This window comes from Podarcis bocagei (genome assembly GCF_964188305.1).
Source record: "Podarcis bocagei genome assembly, chromosome: 8".
Classification (NCBI taxonomy): Eukaryota; Metazoa; Chordata; class Lepidosauria; order Squamata; family Lacertidae; genus Podarcis; species Podarcis bocagei.
Genome location: NC_138133.1, coordinates 17,604,504 through 17,617,811, shown reverse-complemented (window position 1 = coordinate 17,617,811; position 13,308 = coordinate 17,604,504). Strand labels below are relative to the sequence as shown.

General features: G+C 41.8%; 1 protein-coding gene across 1 annotated transcript in view; it reads left to right on the top strand.

Moving 5' to 3' along the window:
- CDH12 (cadherin 12) overlaps positions 1–13,308 on the top strand; it is a 689,773-nt gene that overhangs the window by 199,161 nt on the left and 477,304 nt on the right. The window contains exon 2 of the mRNA XM_081206312.1: positions 5,329–5,406. The gene's annotated coding sequence lies outside the window, so the exon portion shown is untranslated. The remainder of the gene's footprint in view (positions 1–5,328; positions 5,407–13,308) is intronic.

Below are 13,308 nucleotides of genomic sequence, written 5' to 3'. Positions count from 1 at the left end.
ACTTCACTTTCTCATGTGCTCACTCTTTTGCATGGGTTTGTTGTCTGACACTAAGGAACTGGGCAGATGGAAAATGAAAAGCAGCACAGCTGTATCATGGTAAGCAGTTAGAGCAGCAAGATTGTTGACTGTGGTAGTGTTTTTAGGTGGGTTTGGCCCTGAAGGTAGGGACGCAGGTGGCGCTGTGGGTTAAACCACAGAGCCTAGGGCTTGCAAATCAGAAGGTCAGCGTTTGAATCCCCGTGACGGGGTGAGCTCCCGTTGCTCGGTCCCTGCTCCTGCCAACCTAGCAGTTCGAAAGCACGTCAAAGTGCAAGTAGATAAATAGGTACCACTCCGGCAGGAAGGTAAACGGAGTTTCCGTGTGCTGCTCTGGTTTGCCAGAAGTTGCTTAGTCATGCTGGCCACATGACCCGGAAGATCTATGCCGGCTCCCTCGGCCAGTAAAGCGAGATGAGTGCCGCAACCCCAGAATCATCTGCAACAGGACCTAACGGTCAGGGGTTCCTTTACCTTTACCTTTAGCCCTGAAGGTAAACCTGGGGTACTGAGACAACTGATGTTCACAACATAAGCTTAATTGTGTCTGCTCAGAAGTAGGTGTCATTGAGTTCAATGGGGCATACTCCCAGGTAAGTGGATACAGGATTACAGCATAATTCCATTCACCTAGTGACCCTATGGGGTGCCAAGGGTGAGAAGAGAGCAGAAAGGACTCGCAACATCCCCCAGGCATGTCACAGTTACCAAAAAGACCTAGGGAAGCTTCAAAGGCAAAGGCAAAGGCTGAAAAGATTTGCAACTCTAATAGTCAAATTCATCCCCCAGGCATGTCACAGTTACCAAAAAGACCTAGGGAAGCTTCAAAGGCAAAGGCTGAAAAGATTTGCAACTCTAATAGTCAAATTCAAATTTTGCCAAATGTGAATTTGTGCAAAATGTTGCTTTATGCTCTGTCCTAAGCGATGCCTGCCTGCTGTATTTGTATTAAATTGAACTGAGGAGCATTCCAAAACATGTAGGTTTTCCAAATTTGTTTTACCGTTTTCCTCCAGTTTAGAAACACCAGACCAGAGGCAAAATATGCTAATGTGTTACATATCCAGCTATAACTCTACATGCTCACTTTTAATGTTATATTACAAATCGAGGAAGATAAAATACAAAAGTTTAAGATTTAGAATTCCTGTGTTCATTTGACAGCAATATATCCATTATGCACCGTGTTTGAGAATTGTTCTGATAAACTTGGATTGCTCCAGTGTATATTCTAGATCATTTCTTTCAGAGAGCTTTCTTTCATATTGTCATTATTGATGAAATAACAAACACAACATCACTCACAGTTTCTTTTATAATATTGAGTTTTCAGTAGATTCAAGGCACGCTGCCTTGAAATGGTTTTTAAAAGTCCAATTTTTTTTGGTATACATTTTATTCTTCTCTACAAAGCAAATAACCCAGCTGCAAATGGAATCAAGAAAAAGCCAGTTAATGAATTGATCCATTCTGCAGTATGCAAACATTGCCCTTACATGACATTACAAATCGTTTCCATTTCTTTGAAGTCAATAACAATAGGAAGCCACTCAAGTTGCCAAGTAGGAATCAAAAGGGGTCCTGTGCTGCATGCTAACAGTAGTCAAAAATAGCAAGAATGTTCCAGCATTAATGTAGGAGATGAATGCCACAATAAGAACCCAGTTTAAATATATTGTCGCTATTCATTTCAAGTGGAAGCCTTCATGTTTAATGTAAGGAAAGTACTCAGACAATGGGTAGCTCAGCTGCATAGAGCATAGTATTGACAACGCCAAGGTTGCAGGTTTGATCCCCATATGGGACAATGGTTTATTCCTGGTTTGGACTGGATCACTGGGTCTCAAGTTGTTTTTTGGGAGCACAATTCCCATCAGCCCTGACCACTGGTCCTGCTATCTAGGGATGATGGGAGTTGTAGTTCAAAAACAGCTGGGTAAGATGATCCTCAGGGTCCCTTCCAATTCTATGATTTGATGATTCTATGGCAATCTGGAGCACAACATTGTTTGATTTGTTCCATGTGGCATGTAAGAGCCGGCATGAAATGTTTGGCCAATGAATGTTCCATATAGTAGCAGCATGCTAGGCATGGAGTTGCCATTCCAGAGTAGCATCCTTATAAGTTGGGGTTGCCACCCCCAGACTGATCATTTGTTGAGCAGAGAGGGAGTGGTTAGGGCTGGGGAATATCTGGTTTTCAGTATTGTGGTACAGTGGTGCCTCGCAAGACGAAAAGAATCCGTTCCGCGAGTCTCTTCGTCTTGCGGTTTTTTCGTCTTGCGAAGCAAGCCCATTAGCGGCTTAGTGGCTTAGCGCTATTAGCGGCTTAGCGGGCTTAGCGGATCAGCTGATAAGCGGCTTAGTGGATCAGCTGATAAGCGGCTTAGCGGATCAGCTGATAAGCAGCTTAGCGGCTTAGGATCAGCTGATAAGTGGCTTAGCAGCTTGGGAAAAAGGGGGGAGGGAAAAAACCCCGCAGGAACTCGCAAGACATTTTCGTCTTGCGAAGCAAGCCCGTAGGAAATTCGTTTTGCAAAGCACCTCCAAAACGGAAAGCCCTTTCGTCTAGCGGGTTTTCCGTCTTGCGAGGCATTCGTCTTGTGGGGCACCACTGTATATCACCAGCTAAACATCATGATTTACAGATATATCACAATGTCTGAAATAAGGATGGAGTTATGTAGAGGCATTGGCTGGCTTCACGGTTTTTCCTGCATTGTGATTTTTGCATGGTGCGCATGCGCACACACATGCATCATGATTCACAATACAGTGGTACCTCAGGTTACATACACCTCGGGTTACAAACACTTTGGGTTACAGACTCCGCTAACCCGGGAGTAGTACCTCCTGTAAAGAACTTTACCTCAGGTTGAGAACAGAAATTGCATGGCGGCAGTGGGAGGCCCCATTAGCTAAAGTGGTACCTCAGGCTAAGAGCCATTTCAGGTTAAGAATGGACCTCTGGGACGAATTAAGTTCGTAACCAGAGGTACCACTGTATATCGACAATATATCACCCAACCCTAGCACACGTCATGATTTGTGATATATTGCCAAGTCAATAATTATGAAACTGATATCACGATATGGACTTCAAACCTGAAGAATTAGCCATGAAGTCGCATACTATTTTAAAAGTTATCAGACAGATTCATTGAGACTCTGCCCATGTGGCTACAACACGAAGCAGGAGACTGGCACACGTTGTGCTACTGCTTTTATACTTTCCCCCACTATCAACCTTTGAAATGATTGGGCAATAGCCCTGGGTAATTGTGGTGCCACCCCAGCGTGCGTGTGATAGCTCCACCCACGCCAGGGTGGGGGGAACCAGGTTGAGACCCTGCCCGCAACCAGGACCATCTATTAAGATGATTCCATCTACAGATATTCATGGAGAATAAGATGATCAGTGACTATAGTTATATGCTACCTCCAGGATCAGAGACACTCTGAATATTGATTGCTAGGGAGCAGTAGGATCAGGCTGTTCCCCTCACAGCAGTTTATGGGTTTTCAACATATAGTATAGTCCACGTTTAACTGAATCGTTTCTTTGCTGTTTCTAGAACCAGCCTAGGTCTCTCCAGTCGATAGCAACACTGTGACAACTGCATATCTTATTATGAACAAAACTGTGTCTTTTCTCTCAGTCTGGGTCTTTAAAAATAAGTAAATTTGTGACTGAATGCAGTTATATTTGGAACTAAGCATGGGGAAATTACAGTAACCTCCTAAGGCAAGATTTCATGAGTGTTCTTTTTAAATGCACATATTAGCCGAAATCACCTTTTCCAAGCAAAATGCTGAGCATTTAGTATTTGTTGTGCATACTACTGCTGAATTGCTATTGTTCCTAATCTGTTTTTGTAGCCTGCTTTTTATACTATTAACAGTCCTATAAAACAGGCCTCATATGCTGACATTGTATCAAATAGTAGTGAAAGATAAACCGTGAATGATATTACTCATTCACTGTTACACTTCCTTGGCTGGATGTTACTCAATAAATATTTACTAACCTGCAGTATTCCCAAATATCTGTAGATTTCCTCTTCAACAAGTGTTTACACCCACAAATCACTGTGGACAACCCACCTGGGGGGTTGGGAGATGGAACTCCTTGAAAATATGTCCTTGTTATTGATAATAATAATAATAATAATAATAATAATAATAATAATAATAAGCCATTCAAAAGAACACAAAAGTTGTGATTTCTGAAAATTGTTATTAAATCAAGGCATTTGTGGGCAAATACGATCAGAGAACAGGAGAGCCAGTACAAATAATCTCATACGGTTCAATGTAGTTTGAACTTAGACCCTTAATTATAAAATTATTGTAAACCTAGCCTAAAAAGAAGATTTCTCTTGAGGTTGCCACAGCCATCTACAAAAACAACATGATGAATACCCCTGATAATTTTTTCTAGTCTTCTTGGAACTTTCTCATCTTTAAAATTCCTCAGTTGCTTGAACCAAGCATCAGCAGACTCACCTCAAACTTTTAAGGGGTATTCAGTTAAGTGACATTTGGTGCAGTTATCCTCACTAAAATGAAGTGTCTGCATGGCTTTTCTATGAACTTGAGAAAAATATAAGGGCTCTGACTGCATTATCTTTCATGTAACTTCACCAACATATACAGATAGGTAGCCGTGTTGGTCTGCCATAGTCAAAATAAAAAAAATCCTTCCTGTAGCACCTTAAAGACCAACTAAGTTAGTTCTTGGTATAAGCTTTCGTGTGCATGCACACTTCTTCAGATACACTGAAACAGAAGTTGCCAGATCCTTCTATATAGTGAGAAGGTGGGGAGGGGTATTACTCAGAAGGGTGGTGGGAATTCTGAGTAATACCCCTCCCCACCTTCTCACTATATAGAAGGATCTGGCAACTTCAGGCCAACTATCCAGACTAGTCCTACGTGGGCCAGAAAAAAGCCAGGGAAGTCCCCAAATAGGGGTTCCATCACAGAAGGAAATCTTACTAAGAATGGCCCAAATCCTGTTAGAACGGGGTTGGTGAGTACATACGTCTTTAGTTGCTAAATAGATGTTCTCCTAAAACCAGATCTGAGGAAGATGAGCAGGGACAGGAAGCACTCTGGTATAAGTGAAACATTTTAGGAGGAATGCTAAAAAGATACATGAAAGGTACATAAGGATGGACAAATCCAACGCAGAATGCAGGTCATGGGGCCTGTACACCATGGAAATAATGGAGATTGCTAACTTTTTATTTCTGTTTTTAATAAGTTCTTTTGCATTTGTTTTGGCAGATCAACCTTACCAACTGTGGTCGAGTGAGGAGTTAAAACTGTACTGCTGGGACCTTGGGTGTGAAATCACTTTTGCAGGTAGGAAACAAAAGTTTTTTTTAAATATCAGCTGGCATGTAGACACTTCTGTTTGGTGTTTCCAAAGGTTTGTGCTCACTTGGTTAGATGTTACAGCACACCCCCACACCTGTTCAACGGCAGGTCCCTCACCTTATGCCACATCACAAATATTTTTCAAATGTCTCCATTTCAAATGCAATTGACAAGTGGCATGGGAGAGAACATGGGCCTTGATCCATGCTGCTTTGGATCCTGACCTTTCTCTTTAAATAATATTTATTTAATATTTATACTGAAAATGAATTTTCCCAATACCCTCTAAAATGGAAATGAATGCCAGAATGCCACTGGCATCCCTGGAGCTGGGATTCCATGGATTGACCATATATTCAATGCACCATGCAAAGGCTATTTTGTGAGAGTCACCAACACACCTGGTATTTTTGCCCAATATGCCTTTCTGCTTCTAGTTTATGTGTGTGTTAGTGTGTCATATATTCATATGCTTGTACTGCTTCTCACAAAATGTCATAAACCTGACGCCAGATACACATGCTCCAGAGGTTACCATTGCACAAAGGATGTGATAAATGTGCATAAATGCCTGTCTCAACTCAGGAAGTATGTATAGAGTAGGAACACTACAGCAGAGCTATGCGAGTGATTGGTTCCTTTTGAAACAGGTGTAAATATGTCTCTGTTCCATGTGTTTTCTTCAGGTATAGGTATATATATATATATATATATATAGAGAGAGAGAGAGAGAGAGAGAGAGAGAGAGAGAGAAAGAGAGAGAGAGATAGCCTAGAGGAAATGATCGTCCTTTTACAAGGTGTTTATATTTCTGAAAGGACACAAATTCCTTTATAAACATCAGCACTGTCTACCACTGAATCAGACCGATGGGTTCATTTAGCCTCGTGCTGCCTTGTGACTGGCAATGGCTTTCTGAATTCTCAGACAGTGATCTTTCCTGGCCTTGCTGCCAGAGAACCTTTTAAATGGAGAAGGCAGGGACTGAACTAAGGAACTTGCAGATGCAAAGCATGCACTCTACTACTGAGCTATGGCCCTCTCCTCGGAGCTCTTTCATGGTACATTTCCTGTCATAATTATAAGGCACTGCTTTTGTCAAATGGGACGCATCTCACTTCAGAAGCATACCTCTGCGTTTCCGAGGGAGTGAAAGACAATCATTGGCTTCCCCCTGTTTATTAGCCGTGTGCCGCTTTTCTCCTTGAATTGTTCCTTACAGATTCCAACTGTACAATGAGTTTTGCCTGCATGTTTTTGTGTGCTTTTGATGCTGGGGCACAGGAGCTGTTGACAGCATTCCTTCCCTTCTTCCTTTAAAGTCTGCAAATAGAAGGGTGCTTTGGAACAGGTATTGCCAACATTTGTGCCATGGCAATGGTCCTAACTGTGAGGCTAAAGTTCAAACAACTGCAGTGTCTGAAGTGTAAGTTGGAGGAGAAGAACAACAACACATTAAAAAGACCTTGTTGTTATTGGATCTGTTAAGGCGCTAGTGAAGGAAGGGATCACCCCAGTCCTGCAAGGGAGGCCATGGATGAAACGCCATACTATTTGATAAGAAACCCTATATTGTAAGGGGCATTGAGGATAGAACTCCACATTATAGGGGAGGCACAGGAAGGAAACAAGGCCGGAAGGGGGCCACTGTCAGAAAAAGGTTGAGAAACACTATGTTAAAGCATCTTCCCCTTTCTTACCTTCTGTTCTGTGCATGCTCCCAAGTGCACTATTTTGCGATCCCTCGGCTCAGCGCCCTGTGCAGGGGGTGGGCCCACTCACGCTGCCCTCAACCTGGCACTATTCTCCCTTACGTTGCTTTCTTTGGGACCAGCAGAAAACTGTGTGAATGGATAGCATTGCTAATACAGAATAAGATTGTACGATTAAGAGCTGGTGTGTGTTGGTGTGTTCCTTTACATCAGGCCAATCTCGCTTAGCCTTTAATTATCCTGTCAGTAGCTGAGAATGCAGAGTGGGTTCTGGAACAATAGAAGTTGGGCGGTTTCAGCTGAGTTTTTCTTCAGCTTGTGCAGCTGTTGTCCCAGTCATGTTCCTTTCAAGTTAGCATGACTAGTGATCATCCAGGGCATCATATTGCCACCCACTCTTGAGATAATCTTCCCCCATCCCCTCAAACATAACATGCAATACTCACACAGAGAAATCACTTCCTTATGATGGGAGGAATGCTGCGGGAGGCATGAAGAAGCTGCCCTGTTGTAGGACAACAATCCCCTATTTGCTTTATAGATGTATCTGTAATTTAAACAACAGGCAGAACCAGCACACAGTTGTAGATGCTCAGGGGGGGGGTGAGGACACCCAGAGACTCATAAATCATGGGGAGGATTAAAAGCAATGAACATTTATCTTCTTAACCCTGTAAAGCAATACTGCAAAGCCAAGGATTACAACTTGCTGTGCATGTAATCTTTGTTTGGGGATAAAAGGTGTTGAGCTTTTTTCCCCTCATTTGCTCCCCCCCCCTTTCTTCTTTAAAAAACGATTCCCTCAATTAACAATGACGCATGCCTGCTGGGGAAGGGAGTGGGGGGAGGAACCCAATTGAAAATGTATTACTTTAACACTAAATAAGGGGACTTTAAAGCTAGAAGTGAAGGTAATTGGGCAGCCACCCATGGAAGAAAGAAGAAAGGCAGCCATGTATCTAGCTCTGAGTTACCTTCCACATTTCATAGGATTTAATCGTGTCACCAAGGCACCATAGTACTCCATGTTTCTCCGTTACAGTACTTCCCACATCAGATTGTGTCCAAAGCTGCTTCTGTAAGGGTATTTTGTATACTATGTCTCCTTAAGTGCTTTGCATCAGTTATGCTCACCATGCTTTGAAAAGGCAAAAGCCGGGGGGGGGGGGGCTGAGCAACCAAGGGGCAAGTGCGACTGCCCAGTTTATGTGTAAAGGAGATCTGGTCATGGGCTTGCCCACACTTCCATTCGTCCAACTGCTTTGCCCTGGGAAAACCCACTGTTTACCACTGAATCAGAGCAGATGTCAATGGGTTTTTCTGTGGATTGATGTTTGCTCTGATTCAGCAGGAAACGGCATGTTTTCCCGGGAAAAGCAGTGGGTCAAACCTACACTCATTTCGTAATAGAGCAAGTGCTAAACAGACTGGTTTGGTGGTTCCAAAACATGCGCTTACTAACAGATTCCAGGCTTGTCTTGCATTTACAGGCCAGTACGGTCAAGCTCATGCCATCTTACTCAGCCACTGTGGCAATGAATCAACTGTAACATTGTAGCCTTTAAAACTCATGCTGTTGAAGGATGCATCCCTTCTGCATGCCACAAGTCTAGTCCAGAGTTCCTACCATTCCAAAGCTGCTCTTTGGGGTCAGTTGTGTCTTGTCCCTATTGAAGAGGGCAGGCAGTATGTAGCACATCTCTGGAGTCATATGGGGAAGTGTAAGCCTGACTCTGCACCATAGACGGAGCCATGAGTGGTTCAGAAAAGGTTAACTAGCCATAAAAATAAATAATGAGAAATGAGTGTCATATTTGTTTAACCACACATTGAAAATAACCACCAGCTGGTGGGAGGAGCAGGCTAATTGTCTGAATCTGCTTAAATACAGAGTCACTGAGGAAGTTTTCATAATAATATTTCTGATGTATACAGTGGTCTGTGTTTGCCTGAGCTTGAGTCTGGACTAAGGATTCTGAGCTCCTGTGTTTTGATTCGATACATGATGTCCAATCACAGAACATTTCAGGATTTGGGCCTCTGCAATTGGCCCTTGAACTCTGAGTCGTGATTCACAGCTTGGAAATTTAGACAGCCAATCATGTTGGGAGTGGGAGTGGCCCAGGCTTTCAGGAATGTATATAAGCAGTTGCTTTGCCCCTGTTTCCCAGTTACGTAGTTCAATAAAGGTTCTTGCTGTTATCGCTGTGTCTTGCCACCTGGGAACCCACCTACACTTCCATAAATATGTCTTTTGGAGACTCTGATTGCCAGGAAGCCTAAGGGTTTTGTAATTTCAGTTTCCTTCAGTGACTTGTTGGAGTTAGGCAAACCTAAAATCACTGAAATGATTTTAGCTAGACAGAGCTAACTCCAGATAGGATTGAGTTTTTTAAAGTGGTGACCTTAAATAACTTGTTTTGTTTTACAAGTAGAGCCAGTGGGAACCACCTAGGCACACAGGCTGTCAACATTAGTCTCAAAACAGGATCAGTCCCCAACTCACTGGAAGCTGTAGCAGCTGTCTTGCTGGCCAAATTCCAGCAGCAGAGGAATTCCATCCACAGGTGCAAGCAACTTAAGGCACCTTAATGTAAACAGCTCTTCATTTTAGATTTAAAAATGTTGTGATTAGGGGCCACTAATGTAGGGCAATATGAAAGCCTCTGTGTGCTGCAGGCTTTCCCCTCAACAAGGAAGAAAAGGCCAATCTTTACATTTGGAACAATGGCAAATGTGGAGTCTGAAGTTCCTTGTTACGGAACAAACCATATCCCAATGTTTTATCAAGAATTTCTTTTCTCCTATCCAACACTTGAGAAACAGTTGGGACCAAACCCTAAGCTCGGCATGCTGCAGTCATTTCAGCTTCCAAGATGGAACCCTTCCAGATTCCACTACTGGAAATTCAGGCAGGAGAACAGAGTAAAACTATACTGCATAAGTCAATACTCAGTTGAGCAAATATGAGTTTATACAAATCACCATATGTCTTGTGAGACAGGCTCCAGCTAATAATATTTCACTGTCTCTTCCTTTTTGTGCCGCATAAAAGTCAACAAGCCCATCTGATCACTATCTGATGTCATTGGGTATGTGAAATGTAATGGAAGCTTCAGCTCAGTTCCTAATAGCCAAAAGGGTTCCTAAAAAAACTATAATCAAAATTAAATGGCACCCTGAGTGAGTGAGCATATTGTTTTTAAATGTGTGTTTCAGAAAGTGCTTAAATACGGGGTCAAGGATCTATACTTGCACCCAATTCTTTCCATGATACAGTTGGGTACAACTACTTTCATCTTTCTCTGTATTGGAAATGGAGAATTATATTTAAATAAATATTTTTGAAATTCAAACTTGGCTTGAAATTGTGCACCAGAAAATGCAGTTAGTCCCTGAAAACAAAATATCCTTAACTAATAAGTAAACCTCCTCAAGAGACATAACCAGGACTATTCCCGAGCTACTTCAAAATGGAGAATTATATTTAAATAAATATTTTTGAAATTCAAACTTGGCTTGAAATTGTGCACCAGAAAATGCAGTTAGTCCCTGAAAACAAAATATCCTTAACTAATAAGTAAACCTCCTCAAGAGACATAACCAGGACTATTCCCGAGCTACTTCAAAAGGTCTGGGCATCACATGAGGGAGTGTTCTGTATTAAAAACTAACAAACACAACTGCCCTGAACATAGTCAAGCATAGCCTTGTCTGAGGTATATTACTTTTGGATGTGCAGGATTTGTTTCTTACAAAGAAATATGCAACAATGCTACACCCCCTCGGCTGCAATCTGAAATGGTACAATCCAAGAATAGCTTCACCACTTCATTTGTGAAAATTTGAAGAGAATTTAATCCTATTCGGGATGAGATAATATTTAATAAAATGGTCTTTTTAAAAAATACCATTTGTCGTTATTGTCATTGAGATGTGTGCTGATATTACAATATGCTCCTATGTTCATTGGCATCAAAATGAAAGAGAGGTTGGCTCGCCATCCCTCAAGAGACTTCTAGTCATCTCCACTATACTTTTCAGTCATAACAACCACAAAGAAATGGCTTGCCTCTAAGACTGTTGAAAGTATTAATTGCTTTAAAAATGTCTCCCTATATTGCCCTTACTCTGAATTTGTCCTTGTTGTTAGCACATAACCAATTCTGATTGGTTATATAACACCATTATGTTGACCATGGAATCTCCTTTGTACATAATGCAATAAGAAAAAGCACTAACCAGGTTAGGGATTGGGAATGTCACTGGGGTAGACAATGCTGGAGTGAACAATAGCACCAGACAGGCTAAAAATGGGAAAAATATTATCACAATAAAAATGCGACCAGAGGAAGACTACTATGTATGGTGATGGGGAAATGAGCCATGACAGCAGCTCTGCACCTTGTCCTCTCACTTTCTTATTGTGCTTAATGAGTTATATTTGTTATCCCACTGCAAGGCGATAAACTTCTCTACCTTCACTCTATTCACCTCCACTTTGGGTCTCTGAAAATGCCATCTTTTGTATTGCATTCTGTATTACAACAACACAGCAAATTAAATGCGTACTCTCCGTTCTCAACCCCATGGATTACAATTGTCACTCACTGATTAAATTAATTAGTTTTGATGTGCAGGAAGATGCAGCTATCTGCCCCAACTAAGGATCCATCATTATCCCTTAGATGGTAAGATCGTGTGGCAGACTTCATAAAGGTTTCAGCCTTCATCTTTGCTTTGAGTCAACTGTTGTGAAAGCATATTCAAATCATTCTGTTGCATTTCTAACCATGTTCTCATTGGGGTTACATTCTTCATGTTCCTGATGTAATTCAAGCCAAATTGCCTTATAACAAAAGCATATGAAATCATAGTGTTAACATTTAACAAGATTTGACACAAATCTAATACAGAGAAGTAGCAAAACCGACAGCTAAGTAAGTCTTCAAACAGATCCTGACACTTCTTATTGTCTGCCTTTCCGCCCCTTCCAGTTATTCAGCAAACAATAAGAGTTTGAAGTCAGAAAAGCTTCAAATCACTTATGAGCGCTTTATGAAAGATTGTTCCAGGGGTGGCTATACCTGAGTTATTTTGAAAACCAATTCCCTGTACTCTTAGCAATATTATTTGGTGCTAATATTTCCCCCCTGAAAATGTTAACAAGGTCACTACCCAGTCCCTCTTCATAGGATGGGGAGTAGAATGTGTTGGCTTCAGCCAAAAGAGCCAGAGTTGGCTGTGACTGAGAGTGCCCCCAAAGAAGATACTCAAAACACATTGGACTAAAAAAATAAAAATAAAAAGTGTTTCTGTGCACCTAGAAACTTCATTCCCTTCCTGATTTCATGCACTGATAGTAAAGGGTTGGTGAAAGGGGAGAGGAAGAATGGAATGCAGGCCAGCTTCTCTTCTTATCTTTCTACCCCAATGCACTAAGGGACAATTTTAGGAGCAGAAGACCCAGGTGATGCCCGGGTGTGCCGTGCTTGGGAGACAACTGTCAGGCTACCAACTCAACACACCACTCAACTGTTGGAAGAAATAGTGCAAAGCTTTCATCTTCATAACGTGGTGGTGCTAACATATAAAGCTGTAAACAGTTTGGAACCCAGTTAGTTACTTGAAGGAACATTTTCACCCATGTCACCCATACTTTATGAGACCATCTTAAACTCATTTGTCTGTTAGCACTTGGAACTTAAGTGAAAAAGTAGGATTCAGGGGTACCCCAAGACTACACATCTGGTCCTTCAGGAAGATCTGTAGCTCTATCCAGAACAGCCTGTCTATGCATTTCTCAGACCTAAAAACCTACAACCCCCACAAATGATATTCAACTTCAATTTAGTTTCAGTAAGTAGATGCTAAATTCTTGAGCATTGCTTGCTTTTATGAAGTTCTATCCTTCTGGTGCCATTGTATCCATCTTGTGTCCTTCAAGCAGGACCCTGGAGGGGATTATTTTTTTAATTTATTTTTTGCCAATTCTCTCCCATCCCTATAGTCTCCATCATCCCACAAAAGCCCCTCCAGAAATGATTTTTGGAGGCTGCAGGAGCTGTAAGGGTGAAGCTGAATTGGCCATTGAATCCTATTGCTTTAATCCTATTGCCTGTGGCAGCCCATAAAAAATTGCCAATAACATCTGATATGATGACATACTGGATGG